This window comes from Saccoglossus kowalevskii, chromosome 16 (genome assembly GCF_978046115.1).
Source record: "Saccoglossus kowalevskii chromosome 16, keSacKowa6.1, whole genome shotgun sequence".
Classification (NCBI taxonomy): domain Eukaryota; kingdom Metazoa; phylum Hemichordata; class Enteropneusta; family Harrimaniidae; genus Saccoglossus; species Saccoglossus kowalevskii.
In genome coordinates, this window is record NC_140656.1 from 27852547 (window position 1) to 27869866 (window position 17320).

General features: G+C 33.2%; 1 protein-coding gene across 1 annotated transcript in view; it reads right to left on the bottom strand.

The window, feature by feature from the left end:
* Positions 1-7804: 7804 nt before the first annotated feature.
* The window catches only part of msi2 (musashi homolog 2), a 92241-nt gene continuing 82725 nt past the window's right edge, over positions 7805-17320 (bottom strand). Inside the window, 1 exon segment of the mRNA NM_001164892.1 lies at positions 7805-7884. The gene's annotated coding sequence lies outside the window, so the exon portion shown is untranslated.

The window sequence follows — 17320 nt, forward strand, 5'->3', positions numbered from 1 at the left end:
TGGGTGGCATGTTTGGTATTCGCAGAAAGTAGGCAATATTCAGGAATTTGTAAGCGTATTTTCATGTCATTTTAAGAAATGCCTACATTTTGAGTGGCTTACTGATATTTGTTCCTTAGACAAACTGGTTACATATCGGGAATTTAAGGTTACATTGCAGCCGGAAAAATACTTAAAATCTGTTGGAATTTATTCCCATAGAGTAGCTCTTGCACGGTTTTGATGCTCTTCTCACTGCCTTCGCATTAAAAGAGATCGTGGTGTAATTGAGAGAGACAAACGTATTTGCCCTCTTTGTGACATAGATGAAATTGAAAATGAGTTTCACTTTCTCCTTGTTTGCCCATATTACCACGAATTGCGAACCTCATACTTACCCAATACATTTTATAATACCCCATCTTTTGATAAATTTATAGATCTTAACACTTCTCAAAATTCTGACATTTTACAACCACTGGCTGCAGCATCTTTCATGCATTGATACTTAGGAACGAGATATGTGATTTTATTTAAATATTCTTTTTATTTTTTGAATATTCTTCTTGTATGTGTAAATACTTTTATGGGCCGATGGCCTTAAATTTGTAAATAAAGACCAATAAGTAAAGTATAAACAATACAGGATCAATATAGCGTCACGTGCCACCAAAGAGGCCCACCAAAACATTCATGCAAAACATGTGCTACATTTAATCAGGTCGGGGGTTTGTATACATCCATAATAATTACTTTTTAGCTTTTCACCAATTTTTATTAGAATTAAAGGAATAGTCAAAGCTCACAACAGAATACTCCCAGATGAATGAGCTCGGCAAATGTAGAAACATGCAATTTACATTGTTTTATATCAATTTTCATTCTCTAGATATTCAACTTTTCATCAATTTATGTAGTCCACCATCTTGATTCTTCAGCAAAATTTTGGCCAAACAAAATACCATCAAGATTAGATGTTATTGATCACTTGAATAGATTTTGGATGGCTGATGAAACTATAACAACATTAGCATGTCAGCTATTTTGATTATTTGAATCCACCTCAATCGAATATTAGAATGACACCTATTACTGGAGACTTGTTTAGCATTCATCTTACAACATCTGGATAACATTTCAATTGACTATCCCACATTTTAAATCGTACCTCTTGGCTTACTGAGCCATTTTTTGTATATAAAAGATTCTTGTAGGGAAGTGGGGATAGCGGGCTACCAATCTTGAGTTCAAATCAACAATTGTAACCTTACAAGTATTCAAACATTTTGATCACTTTGCAATTGATAAATTCTGATCAAGAAGCCAATATAGGGAAGTACGACCAGCACCTTGAGATCAGTTCAAGGTAGGGGAATCAGTATCGGTGATTACTGCATTTGTTATTTAAAGATGAAAGACTAAATCCAGAGTTACGGGAACCAAAACTAGATATTGGGAAAGTTCACTGAAGTTGATTATTTTTTGAGATGAAGCATTGTGCCTTAGCTATTTTTGCAAGCCACCAAAGTTTTTGCAACTATACAACGCCACCAGTGGCTGTTCCCAGCTCTGTGCGTCCAGTTGAGAAAATGCACCAGTATTTTAGCCATCAAGCGCCCTCTATAGTTTGGGTGTACAGTAAACTTTCTAATTGTTTTTTCAGGATATTCAAAACTTTGTGATCATTAAATTCTCGTCAAAAGAGAAAGCTATGCCTATCCTATAACAATATTTTGCAGTTCTCGACTTGTTTAAACCACCACTCTAGATTAATTGTAGTTCCCAAGCAAGTAGAATTTTAAAGACCAGACTCCTTGTAACATTTATAGAAAGATTATTCTGGACTATACCAGTTACTAGAAGTTCACACGAAAAATTTAACTTTCAGCAGTCCACAAAAACATGCATACTGGCTGGCACAATTGGGATTTTAGCAAAAGCCAATTAATATTGAGATGGCAGGCTAACTTGTGTTCTGGTAGCAAATCTTCAGCATCAATGTTGCTTTATTTGTGGGGTAGCTGCAATCTATTTTTAAGGTTTCATCTTTGGAAACAATTGAGACACATATTGATTTCTGGGATCAAATTAATGTTTGGAAATCAGTTGAACCTTTTTTTTTTCATTCATCAAGCAATTAGTCTGGAAAAAGACAAACAACTATTGAGATTGACAAGCATTATTTTTATTTCACTTTTTATTTTTTTGTGGTTTCCACATTTTAAATGACCTAATTTGTATAATGTTTATTTGACAGTAGTAGGCCGAGGATTTGTCTGGAAGTAAAATGCATTAGATGTGACATCGAATTCCATACAGACAAATCATCGTTCTAAATCTATATAGGGATCAACTTAATCACACCAGATGTTGAGATCATCAAGACGTATTACCAGTAAAAAAGACACCATGTAGAGAATACAGTAAATCATAAGAGCAAATAGAGGGAGATACATCAATAAAAAGTGCAAAAATATAGAAAGATTTCAACAAAAACTGGCAGTGTCTGAGTGAAACTTTGGAATAAATGTGCCCCCTTTCTAACCCCACAGTAGGGTAGGGGTTGTTTGCCACTGGTGTGATAAACTTGATACCATTTCTGGTGTATGTCTACAATGTACCAACTAACTAATGAGACCGTAAAAGAAAAAACAAAACAAAAGGAAAACAAACAAAAATATATAGAATTTGAATAAGAGTCACGCTACCTTAAAATTCACTACATAACTCAGTATCTTTTTCTACTCCATCAGGAAATAATTTCTCATCCATATACATCCACAGAGGCTGAGCTCACATTTATATTTGAATTGCTTTTGTTCAATATATGTACAAATTATTACGAGTTATTTTTGTGTATAATTTAAATGTAAAAGACATATTCTAGTTAGTGTCACATCCTATTTGTTAGGCTAGTGAATGCTGAAATTCCATGACTGCTACACATATTTATATGGACCGTGAAAACTGGTCTTCCAATCTCCGGCCATACCTACTTAACACATTTTAAGTCAAGCTAGTAGTACAATCTCACTTCAGTATAAAAAATTACCCGTCATCTGCCGTGATTTTAAGGTAGCATGATTCAAGATTTCTCTTTTCGCAAGAAGACTGCAAATGTTCCCATTAAAATTTCTTGTTAAAAGATAACTGCACAGATTATCTGTGTGATAAAACCCTTGGTCTGTAAAAACCACAATTTCTATAGATAATACAAGAAAATCAAGAAGATACTACTTTTCCACTACCATCACTGGCACTAGGAAGTGACTAGTTATGTGTTAACAATGCCCTTTTGTTTACATTGCTATCCTACTAACCGAAAATACAGTACTCTATCCTTTACAAAAATTCTCACCAACCAAAGCATTTACAATGTCAAAGAGAAAACAAATATTTGAGGGAAAAATAGAAATAATACAATCCCTGATACATCCCAGGGGATTCATAAATCTTTTTTTAAGTTTTATGATGATGGACAGCACATGTATGTTGACCATCCACCAACACACATTGGCATAAAAATAATTTTATAAGTTAACTAGTTTTGTTCTTGAATTTACTTCCTAGTGTACAATGACTTAATAATGTGGAAAATATTTATACAGATTCACCTAACAGTCCTTCAATACACTATATAATATTAATGTCTAATTATTAATTACCTTAATTGATTCACTAAAATACTTAAGATCAGCTACATTACAATAAGACTAATGCTTCCATTTACAGACATGTTTAATAAACATACAATGTGTTGTTTATCCAGTACAGCTACAAATTCACAGTAATTAGAAACAATGCCACAGTGTGGACAATTCTGCACACCGCAATTCCAAAATATCAAAATATTGGCATTTTTTTTAATAGGTGTAAAGCCTCAGAAAAAATCAGAGACACAATTCAAACTCATAGTACTGGATGCTGTCAAAAATATTTCCCCAAATTTTGTACAACCATGATCAGGTTCTGGAGGACTGCTTCACTCAATGAGATACAGAAAATAAATAATTGTTGAGATCTCGTCTAGGTTGCTTATAGCGTATTACAGATCTTGTAAGTCATGCTACAATAAATTTACTTTACACTAGTAAAAAATCTAGCAAGTGACTTTGAGCCACAATATTTTCTCACTGAAACCTGGCATGATGAAGCAGTACATCCAGAGCATAAACAGTTTGTACTTTCTAGATCTACCTTTTTTATGTACCACAACATTATCTGTCCTAGATACCAACCCATAGTTTTCATAAATGAAAATAAAAACTTACTTTTCATATACAAGCTATGGTACCCTGATTTCCGGCACTTGTTTTCTTATTGTCGGTAAAAGTTTAAAAATTCAGCTTTGGTAAAATCTATGTCTTTTTCATTCATACATGAATATGCTGCAACACTTCAATTTAAATGAACTGCTGACATCTAAAGATATAGCTAAAATATAGCAGACATTGCCTGCAACACTTGCGGCATTGTTTCTATTACATTTTAATCAAATTACCATAATACACAACACTATGCATAAGCACTGACACTCATGGAGACAAAGAACACAACTATCAATAACACGACACGCTGGAATTAAAGAGATATTTGCAGCATGTACACTGACCGTCACAGTTAAAAAATTACACAAGGCAGAGCTAAAAATGACAGGCTTTTAAAGCCATGTATCACACACTTAATAAATGTGAGAAATATTGAAGTATTATTACATGACATGGAGAAAAATTCACAATACAATTTTTATTATAATTCCCTGAAGTTCTTATATATTAGCACATTTGCTTTATCTGCAGAGTACCCGTCAAATTTTTAAAAATTTGCATCCATAAGAAAGGCAGCTCCACAGTCTTCACTCCAGATAACGCGGATAACGCGGATAACTTTTTTGTCATCTAACATGGAAATGGGGTAATGAGAACAAGAGCTACAACCTTTTTTTTGCATTTTGTAGCGAAATTATTTTGTTGCCGTTGATTGACAAATCAACCCTTCCACCTCCATGGACAAGTTCCTGGTTTGATCCAGCCAAGCCCATTGACTAACTTCACAATGAAGTCAGGATCACTCGATGGAAGAATTGAATTTCAAGAATCAGAGAAAAAGTTCACAATTCAATCCTTACCATGTCAGTGCCAATAACTTGTAATTACAATGTGTAATAAGTAATAAATATAAACTCCATATTTACGATATTGCAAACATATCAGTTGTCAAAAACAAAACTTGGTATCCAAAATGTGTGGTAACAATTCATTGTAGCAATGTCTTCTAAAAATCCAGCTGTTTATTCAAAATACAATCTTTAATATCAGAGATCTAAAGAAAATATTGTTAAAACAAAAAGGGGCAAGTTCTTCCAAAATATCCATAGGGATGCATGTTTGAAATTCAGTTTTCCAAATAAAAAATAATAAAAAAAAGCTGAAATTGTTCACAATTTTGGCCATTAATTTCATGATGTAAAATAGTACTGATAAAAGAAATATTGCGGCTCAAAAAGGTAGATTCTTTGTATTGTTAGGTCAGAGGGCTGACCAGTAATTGTCATTTTAAAAAGTTAAGCCAGAGTGTAGGTACCTGCCAGAAAGACACTTCATGTTCTGGAGAGTGCCTACACTCTAGCAACAACCGAATATATTGCCACACAACATTGTTTGCAAAGATGCGACACCAACCATATAGCGGACTTCATACTGTCATTTGGTAAATATTCAAACCATGGCCGATTATATCGCTAATAATTTACTATCCATTATTAACCAAACAATTTTGAACATACTTAAAAACAAAAAAAGTATTTGTTCCATCGCTACTAAGCATCCTGTTTTTTCACAATTGTATGATCATAAAATATTCTTTGTAAAGAATGAATATTAATAAATTATTAACTGGACAGGCCTGCATAGTGTTCTGTCAAATCCCTAAAAACTAATCTGTAAATGTCATAACATGGTCTTCCACTACATTCAGCATTCTAAAAAATATCTCTTAATGAACGAAGTAAATAATTCCATGAAATAGTAAATGAGATATTCCGTATTGTACCAAGTTACAGCTTTCTTTTCTGTTGGGGTTTGAAAGAACACTGAGCTATACTACAAGAAATTGGATAGCTGATCATTCTAAATGTATAGTCAATAGTATGTATAGAAAAAAAATCCTATGGGTTATAATCATTTAATGGGTATCCATGAGTATCAGTACAGACGGTATTAGCCTTGTTATCGCTAGAGGAAACGTCTTTGAGTGACAATTTACAAATTTATACACTTTTGAGTAAGGCAGGTTGGTGCCCTCAGATTTACAGTGTTCCCTCTGGTTGCTACTGTAAAAATAAATCTTTTGAGCAAGAATGTTAATTTAACTAATTTTGAGAATTTGAGATCTTGCTATAACTGAAGTACCGAAGAACTTTGTTATGCAATACAAAGTTTTTTTTTTTTTTGTGGATGACATTTCACAAGTAGTGCTTAGAACCCAAATTGTTGAAATGACATGTGGCTATTCTTCAGAAAAAACTGTACTTCAGTACTTTCTAAGTACTACGTTTCCATAATTCAAGTATTACTACACATTTTGAAACAGTTCCCACTGCATTAAAAAGCATAGCCGAGGTAACACTGCAACTCTGTTCTTGTCCAGTAAATAAGCATTAAATTGGGACATTTTCCTCCAGTGTGAACAGGTTAATGATAGTTGTTTCCAGTGTTCTACATGCCTTAGCCATCTAGCAACTCCAGCTTGTAGATGGTCAACCTGTTGTACAAGGTCTGTCTTTATACATACATACATACGTGACATTAACACTCTTGCTCTTATCAAAATAAACTTATGATTTTTTTTTAAGTACACCGCAATTACACTCCTGCTGGAGAACTGATCATTCCCATTACTACAACACACTTTAAACAGCATAGATACAATAAAAATTTACATAGATACATCCTGTCACAGTCATCAAGGTTTTTCTTCAGCTGAACTGTGACTCTTTAAATTTTGTGTAATGTGTATATATAAAGCCCTCTTTAAACGAAGCTTTGGTTTGTCAAAATATAGAGCTTCATTTTTTGGAGGCTCTCATCGATTCACCACTACATATCTTACAAAAACTACAATGGTAACATAAGTAGTATTTTTTTTAAAAAGTTGCTGCATGGATAAGACCTTGTGTACAAAAAAATAGAGTAACCTTTTCTCTTTCTTAGGAATTTGTGTCATTTTTTTTTTAAGGATTGTGAGGAGTCAAATCTTTAAAGTATTTAAAATTGTGGTAAAATTAAAAAAAAAATGAAATTATTAAATCACATTGAAGGACTTAATTATACCTCTATATGACCCATTATTGAATGAAAATTGTAATTCATATTAAAACAGCAAATAAGAATATTTACTAATCAAACACATCTAACGACTAAGAAACAATTACACTACACATCTAAAAAGCTAATGATTAAGAAAATTAATTAAAAATCCTTATCTTACCATTTACCCATTAAAATAGTATAATACATAGTGATTGTGTTGAAACAAAGAAACATTACCATGGATATAGGCATGTGTATATTTGTAGTGTCTTTAAATTTAGAAGAATTTCATAGAAAATCAACCCAAAATCAAATAGAGCTGTTTTCTCATGGATTCACAAAGAGCTTTATAGATCCACAAAACTGGATAGATTAAATGAATAAAAGTAGTTTTAAAAAATTCCATGGATGACATACATGCATATTACTCCTTATTTTTAAGAGCTTTATATTCAGTCTGGATTAGTAGTTTGTCACATGTAGAAAAAAGGCAGTGAGCTGACGATTGTTGTTGTTGTAAAAAGAATAGCAGTTTCCTAAGTTAGAAATTCCTTCCCTGGATTGCTCCATAGCCGATACTACTGCTAAAACCAGCCTGTGTAGAGAAATTATACATAACCATTGGTTAACAAAGTAATAATTGAAGACTACTTTTCAAAAGAACCATTTCCAGTAGTATTTCCAACAAATCTTTGAAGAAAAAGTCGTATCAGAAACATTCAGAAATTGTCAATGATTTTGTGTGCTGTCACAGGTGTATTTAACTCTATAATGCTCTGTGTAATCACTGAATTTAGACCTTATCCAGGTTAACAAAGTCAATAATTTATCTATTGGAATGTCAACAAATTTGTAACTAAGCATGTTGAGTATTATTGTACTTAAAATTTTTAATAACCGATATTAAATTGATAACATGACAAATTTACTGTTATGATTCAGCAAAGATATTACCTCAGGCAGATGTGTATTTAAGATTGTCAAGAATTTTATCAAGAGAATATTTCAAAATTACGAGTTTAAATTGAATCATTTAGGAATCATCCAATCAAATTCTTTAGCAAACAGCCGACTACAAACAAAAAAATATTCAATTCAGAAATCGAAATTGAGTGAGAAATTATTAGGTAGTGTTGAGCAAAACCTCTCAGATGAATTGAGAAATTTGATGAAAATCAATCTAGTTGTGATACTAGTGATAAAACACCTGCTGCAGCACAAATATTAACCGCTAAAATACAAAAGAAATGATAATTTGACATAGAATTTAAATGAGAGTGCCAGTTACTTTCTCAGTCCCAATTAATTCTTAGTACCAGTACTGTATTTGGAAATACTACACAACGTATGAATGAAGAAGAGAAGCAAGAGAATGGAGGGAAAACCCACAAGAATAACAAATTGATGCATTTCAAATAATTATGCAAAAGCCAATTCCACTACATCGTTGTGTTGAACAAAGATGAATACTTTCACTTACTTTCCTTAAATTGAAATAACAATTGACAAAGCCAAATTTAGTGTGGAATGAGCTTTTGCAGCAAAACTGATCTTTTACTTCCAGCTACATACCAACTAATATAGTCACATCTCTCCTGCATCATCACCCACTGTATTAATGTGTAGTGCATTGAAGGCTCTATATTGCATCAGTTTTTAAAGCAGTAATGGTGCGCATCAAATGAATTTAGTAAATAGGGCCCTCTATGGCCATTATCGGAAATGTTAGTTCCTCAGTGAATAACACTATTGACATGTTTGCTGACTTTTGTCAAAATGAGAAAAATTATTCTCCCAGAATCTGTAATACATGTACCAGCATTTTTAGTTTCACAACTCTCAATGTCCTTCCACAGAATTTAAATTATACTCCACCACCACTTGCATGGAGTATAGTTACAATTTAAAACCTGCATAACACCAAGTATGGAGTTATTCTAAAATTATAAACAAGGCCTTGGAAATAATCCATAGAAATAAATATAGATGTCAACATTTGATCAATATTATTGCAATTTCAATTGACGTGCATTGCTATGAATGTGCAGGCAATACAATTAGCAATTGAGTGAAATGAGTGTGCCATTTAACTGCTAGAACATATTAATAAAAATGGGCGCACAATAATCACGTAAATTGAAATGTAATTAATTTTAAAATTATTCTGCATCTAAAAAAATCATACACATTACAGTATAAATTTCTTAATTTCCTGAACTGCACAATACATATCATGCTTGGTAGGAATGAAATGCTAAAACCAAAAAAAATCCAAAATTAAGTTCACAACCTCATTAATTTGTTTTCATTATTGTTTTAATACAATGAGCAAATGAACCTCTATTTCATTGCAGACTACTCTATGCTGGGTTAAGTCAGCTAGACTGAATTATGCAGGATCGAGGTGGATAATTTTTACAGCTCTCAAGAGTGCTGTTAGCTTGTATGAGGTCCTCAAAATATAGTGATCCTGATTAATTTGTTCATCATTTCAGGCATTTCATTTCATGACGCATGGTGTCAAAAAATGAAGAGTCTTAAAACAACGTCGATTCATCTCTATTAATGGTGTGCAAGCCAAGTACTTGTTCTTTCTCCCATATAAATTAAAACGTATGATTTATCTCTATTTTAATCATGCTCTCAACATTTCGCTTTTAGTTGTATCCTCAAATACAACACTGTAAATATTGTCAAAGCACTACAAAGTATCCGAAAATAAACATTTATTCTGTGTACAATTCATCTCCTATCAAAACGATTCATTTCACCTGCAAGTAGATTGATACTGACAAGACTAATATTACTAGCATTCTCTACAAAGGAAAAAAATGAACTCTCATATTTTAACAAGCATTAGTCACATGAAGTAACAGTTATTAATATTACTTTTTCTTTCTAATGAAAAATAATATTCCAACAAAAAATGTATGACAATAGAGAGAACAGATTTGTACACCGAGTACCCCAGAAATAAATTAATATCACTGTATGTATTTCAGAATAAATATTATATAAGCCGGCATACCTTACAAGAACTAATTAATTGTTGTCAAGTTTGTCTTTATTGCTTTGTACACACCCTACCCTACCCTACCCTACCCTACCCTACCCTACCCCAATTTGTCATCAGGTTCTTCAAAATGATTGATTTTCATTCTGGAGTGGTTAAAGATTACACCATGCTAATCAATATTCCGAGACAATCCAAGAGAGACTCACTTTTATGACTCTTTACAATACACTCAACTACACAACATGGATTGTCCTCATTTTACACAAAAAAAGTCATCATTTTTATTGGGTGTGATATATGGACCTCTCTACACTATTTACATACAGGTCAGATTTCCATATTATATGCCAAATCTCAGATTGATTGTAAAAACTATTATATGCATTTCGGCATTACATTCATAACAGTGCATTTGCATTTTACCTTTGAATTTGAATTCAAATATGGAACAATTAACTTGACATTTCAAACATGGCATGCGTTTCAGAAAGTTTCACCACCTTGCACAGTTGGATCATGAAGATGTATGAGGAAACGTATAGTTCTATAGGCATACTTTGTGGGAGGCAGCCAAGCAAAGTCTTTGCGTGGTCACACCACTGAATCATGGTGATTTTTTTGGCGATCTCGTACAAGACGAATTTTCACCAGGAGACTGTGTGCAAGCCCGTAAATTGGCCAGTGTGTCCGATTAAATGAAGGGATTATGCCATACACAAAGGACACTGACACGACTGGTTTACTAATGGCTATTGATTTTGAAAAGGCGATAGACAGCCCAGAATAGAATTTTATGTTTCACTTTCAGTGGCTACAAGCATTTAACTTTGGTTCTCTCTTGAGCTGGGTTCATACATTTTACTTTAAATTCTATCGACAGGTTACTTTTGACTTTCAAGAGAGCTGGGAGACCCCCCCCCCCCACTGATTTTGTTCCTATTAGTAAAGTTGCCAAGGACAGGTCTCTTGTACATTGTCATGAAACTCCAAAATGAATATAGAGCTGGAAACCTTGCAAAGTGTAAAACCACCTTTGGATTAATAATATTTTCACCACCAGACTTTCTTACCCAAATTATTCCGCACTTTTTTCTTATATTCTTCAATATTTCTGGAAATTAACCTGAATTTTGGAGATGAAATTTGGGTCAATTTATAGTTTTTACTAAAAAAAATTGGCTAATTTTGTCCCAATTTTTTGAACGAAAGTGCAGACTATAAACAGGACCATTTAGTGATGAAAAGGGGGAACTGGTGGTGAAAAGGGGGAACTGGTGATGAAAAGGGGAACTGGTGATGAAAAGTTTACTGTATTCACCTATATCTAAACTCTTGAATGACGTAAAGGTTGTTATAGTACCATGCTTAGTAACTTAGGGAATGTCTGAATCACAGATTAATTTCTAACAGTTTTTTCCCTTGTTGCTACCTTAACAATTTCACCGCCATTATTTTTTGGACCAATTTTTAGCTCTGCCGTCCATAAGAGATGAGCTGCTTGATCACTTGTCTGTCTGTGTCTGTCGTTCGTCCGTCCATTTCATCTGACTACTTCTTGATAATTTACAAGCCCAATAAATAATGGCTGGACCTCTATCATATTAGTTCATTTTGTAGCAATATCATTGTGGGAACAATAACCATGGCAAATAGCTGATATCTCATAGTACAGAATAGACTTTTTCGACCATGAGGTCGCTTGTTTTTTTTTGCAGTTTTCAATCATAAGTTTTCATGATTTGGGTTTGTTAGAAACTAGCTGAACATAGGAAGTACTACTTTGTGTTTTAGTGTGGCAAAAAATGACAAATGGTGGCAAAAGGGCCAACTTCTTCAGGCGCTTGAATTTTACGCGCAATTGCACAATGTTCTCTTTTCATTCTCAACTGTCCATTCCCGTTGAATACAGTGAAGAGTTTACTGAACACTAATCTGTCTAAGCAAAATTTCCCTAAAGCGAATGTATTAATCATACAACTATTTTATAAACTTTATTTCAGCTTCTTTACACACATTTCACTGCACATAAATCAGCTTTTTAATGTTGCATTTTTACATTAACGCTAGATCAGGGGATTAACTTTAATAATTGAAGCAACAATATTATTCTTTACCCAAATACAAATCAAATATTTAGCCAGTGATATGAACATTATAATTCACTAACCAACCATCACCAGCAGCTATGAATAAAAAAAGTCACGAATAGGTTTATTCATTTTATGGCGGTGTCTATTTTACATGTCACCTCACTTGGCAACCATCACCAAGAACAGTGTTATCACAACCTTAGATCAACTTTTTTTTTTTTAAATCTGTATTCAACAAATGCATGCCAGAGCTGAACAATTGAGCAATAAGACCCATTGCCAACCGAAAAACCAGTCAAAAACAGAATCTCCCAAGAGTTAATAAGTAAAGGATAGTGATCCTTCCTGAGCTCAAAACTTGAATACCTTTCACAAGACAGTCACTTTGGGAATAGTGAGAGCCCTTAATGGCATGAGTCACTCTCAGAGTACATATATATAAAATTTGATGTCACCAGGTACCTTAATTTCTATACATTCAACGTTCAGTTGCGTTAAAAAGCCACAACTTTCATTATCATTATCAAAGCAGGGGGGGTTTTATGTCACAAAATCCTGTTTTATGTTAAGAAAATCTTGATGTTATAATAAAGCTAGTGACTAAAGACAGGCTAATAATGCGCCGGATCAGAGTGCCCTTCAATACCATGCAATAAACTTTCCATTCCAAGATTAAAGCAGTCATAAAAATGATTAATGACAACAACAAATTCAAGATTAGAGCATCTTCACGTCTGAACTTTTGCCCCCTACCTTAGTACTTGCAAGTAACAGTTTTATTGCATAACCCCTTGTGGGGACTGCCCATCTAGCCTACAGGTAAAACAGTTTTGATAACAGTACCATAGGGAGATATAAAATCTTCATATCCTACACTTTTGTTTAATTAGTGGTTTGTAATTAAACTACTTGAGACGTAAACTGATTGTATGCTTTTGTCGGTGTATCAATATGCACAACCTAACATCTCCCTAATCCTGCTAATTAAAAATAACATTAAGGGCATAGTAAAGAAAGTCTATAGGACATATAAAATAGGTCATGTTCTTTCAGTTATATTGACCAGATATACTACGTCTTTAGTATTGAAAACGCAATTGAGATCTGTAAAATTATCTTAATTTCTTGTGGAGATAGATTAAACAACAATGCACACAATTTGTACAAAAATTTGATCATAAAAAGTGAATAGTGAAGGATCGAACAAGTATGATGACCATAGTTTTAATATTTCACTACATTTATGAACAAATATTGTTTTAGAGGGGAAAATATTAAATGCTGCGATGTCCGCTGGGTGACATGGAGACGTTTTACATGGCTAGTTTTCATTATAGTAAAAGTGCAATGATTTGTGCAGTTAGTTATTGATTTCCTAAATGCTTGTTCCCCTCCTGGGAGCTTCTCAGTTTCTATGCATGGCTAGGTACTCATTACTGTGACAAACTGCTTGCTTACATTCCACCTTTGGCATCTGTGATCCTAAAGGCCAAAATGACAATAAATTATCACTATGGAAAAATGGACAGTATTTTTGAATCTGGCAGACTGATTGCCAATTGAGAAAGACCTCTGAACTTCTCTGAAGCATCCTTAGTTCTTACTTTGATACAAATCAACATTTTTTTTTCTTTATCAAATAAATTGTCTTTGAGGTACTCAATTAGAATATTATTTTGACACATCATTTTTCATTTCGCTGCGTTTAGATGAAAAGAGTTTGATGTGAGGTGACTGTGTTAAACTGCTCCAGGCAGAATACTGTAAATCTTTTTAATGTCATGTGACAGACAAATTCTTGCATGTCACAGAAAAAAAAATCAGAAGTTTGTGGAGGTGCACACTTTGGTTAGGAGAACAGGCAAATGTTCCTGTGAATGTCAAATTGCTAACAATTTTGGTTTGAACAGAGTTTACTAAATGTATATTGGAGATTATTTTTTTTTTTAAAAAAGATGCAGTTTCAATTAGTGATTTTAACTACCGACAAAATTAATTCTTGTTAGGAGTTTCCAGCAAATAAATCTGTTGTTTGGTTTAGTGGCTGCTAAGCAACCACACATGTAATAGTCATTCAATCATCAAACATTTGGTTGAGATTTGATTTACTGGTAATTATACTAGTTCTCAGATGTCATTTATCCCTTTATGCTTGGAGCTGTACATGGTACTGTCACAAGTTGACATAATGCTGAGGACTTGCATTTAGTATTTTTGCTTAAATTAATCGGTACATGCTCAAAATTGTACACATTCCCTTTTTGACAATATGCATCACACAGTTCAACCAATTAGATCTCATTTGGATAAATATGTCAGTGAACAAGATTGATAAAATAATATAAGCACAACTAATTAAACGAAAGATAAATGTCTTGATTATGGGCAAAAAGCCCAGTATCTTGTCGTGAACATGCCCCTCCCCTCTCCAAATTCAAGAAAGATTGCCTTCTATTCAATATTAGCTGTAATGTTGAATTTGTTTTTTAGATAAACTTTTTGGTTAAATGAATTAATTGTTACAGTACCTCACTTACAGACGACTCGAGTGAATAAGAATAGTTCTCCAGTATACAAGATTTTTGTTACTACTGTTTGGTCGTATTTATATTTTCTCAATAATGAATCCTAGCTTCTGTGTTGCCAAGTACTCTAATTGTGATTATTACCCATGACAGTCCTTAATCTCAATAAAGTAAAACTGAATCAGAGCTGTCAATCAAATTTCCCAGCCAATTTAATATTTGAATTAGATATTTAAAGTCTACAGATTTACATTTGATTGCTGCCTATCTTGTACAAAAATAGAATCGTACTGCTAATAAGTAATTACTTGTACATGGCCTACTCTTGTATATTCATGATTTCAATATTTTTTTCCCAATGGTCAATGGAAAGATTGTTGCTTTTCCAATACTTGTACAGGATCCCTACACATGCATTATCAATGTAAATTTTCTGTTGTATACAGCAGATTGACAATGCCAATATTCTGTCTATAGAAACCTGGTAACGATAATATCAGAATGTTCATATTTTAAGATCATGCACAATTTGATGGAAACTCAGATTTGGAAACAAACTATAATTATGCATCCATGATAGTCATATTAAATTTTAATATCAAAGTTTGACTATTTCATTACGGCAAGAATGACAATCTTCTAACCTAATGGCATGGTTCAATATTAGTATTTCCAATATGTCTTCATCAAATTGCAATTTAATGTACTTACAATTTTCAACATGTATATTTCCTAATTAATCTATTTAAATTTGATTGTAAAGTAATGCAGTGGGATTTTGTGGTTACAATACAACCCACCCTTGTTCCATTATATAATAATTTACCTACAGATGTAATAATTCTCAATCTCCTCAAACGCAGATTTACTAATTAACCTATCTTTCTGGGATGTCTCCACTAGTTAACGAGTCATTGTCATACTGTACAAATGCATCAAAACAGGCCCTATTTACCATGTAATAATCTATCATTCCATCTACAATCCACTGAAGTTTCCCTAATCAATCCATTCTTATCTTTGATTTGGTAATAATACCCAAGTCAAATCTAGCTGATGTCGCATCATTAAACCAATCTTGCCGAGATCCATTACCTGCCCACCTAAGCAATTACAGTACATATGAATAGTGAAGAAACTGACTAGTGGGAGATTGGATGAGAAGGGGGAGAGGGAGGGGCATTAATTACATCACAAGAATACAATTCAAGTTCACTGCTAGTTTTGGATCTCAATGAAAATTTCTTATGACGCATGAATTACCTAATACTCTTAATCTTTTTCACCACCAGACTTTCTCGCTCAAATATTTCTGCACTTGTCTTATATTCTTCAATATTTCTGGAAATGAGCCCTAATTTTGGAACCAACATCCAAATTTTCAGTCAATTTTCACTCCAAAAATGTGGCTATTTTTGTCATAATCTTCTAAAAGAAAGTGCATACTATAAACGGGACTATTTTGTGAATTTGTGATAAAATGAGGAAACTGATGGTGAAAAGGTTAAGACAGTGAAATCAATGGTGTTTCCTTAATTTATCTTTCCCAGTTACAATTGGTTACAAAACTGATTTAAATAGACCAAATCTTAGTGGACCAAAACTTGCCTAATTGCTTTCGTTTATATAAATAGTATTCATTCAGTAAAATATTTCCTGCAGGTATTTTTATTTATGATTTGGGACAAAATTTAAGGGTAAGCCATCATGGGATCGGCCAGCTGGGTGTGATGAACATTTAGTAAGCAATATTCATGTTTTACGGTACTCAAACAAAATCAAGACCAATATTTCGCAACAATAAAGAATGAATAAATATACGAAATAAAGGTTAATCTTTTAAAAATGATGAAAGTTGATTATTACACTAACTTTGTGCTATCCTGGGATAGCTCCAAAGTATCTCCTTGCACAATGACACAAAGCGGGTACATGGAGGGTTCACTGTACACTTGTAGCAAGCAATTCAACGGGTGACCACGACTCTTGTATAAATTATTTTTTGGCAAGATGTGGAAGTAGGAGGGATGACTAAGTAGCTTTTGTTTAGATAGTTCTGGTCAAACTTGCAATGTACCAAATCAAGTATTCTTTAAAGACACTGAGGATTGTCATTTTATAAGAAAATTTCCTAGGTCTCAAAAATTGACATTGTTTTTCACTAGTGTTGATTGATATTTTCAACAACCATAAGTGTCACATTCAACTTCATGCATTTTTGAATTGTAAATTGCAACTTGTAAAATATACTTTTATAAAGGATAATTGCAAGACAGTTGACAGACTTAAATAGTCTGGGTCATCCATTTTCAAATGCAGACTAATGTTTGAAGCTGTATACATGAGAGTGGGTGATGACAGCCGAGATCTGCTATAATTAAAACTAGAAGACATAAAATT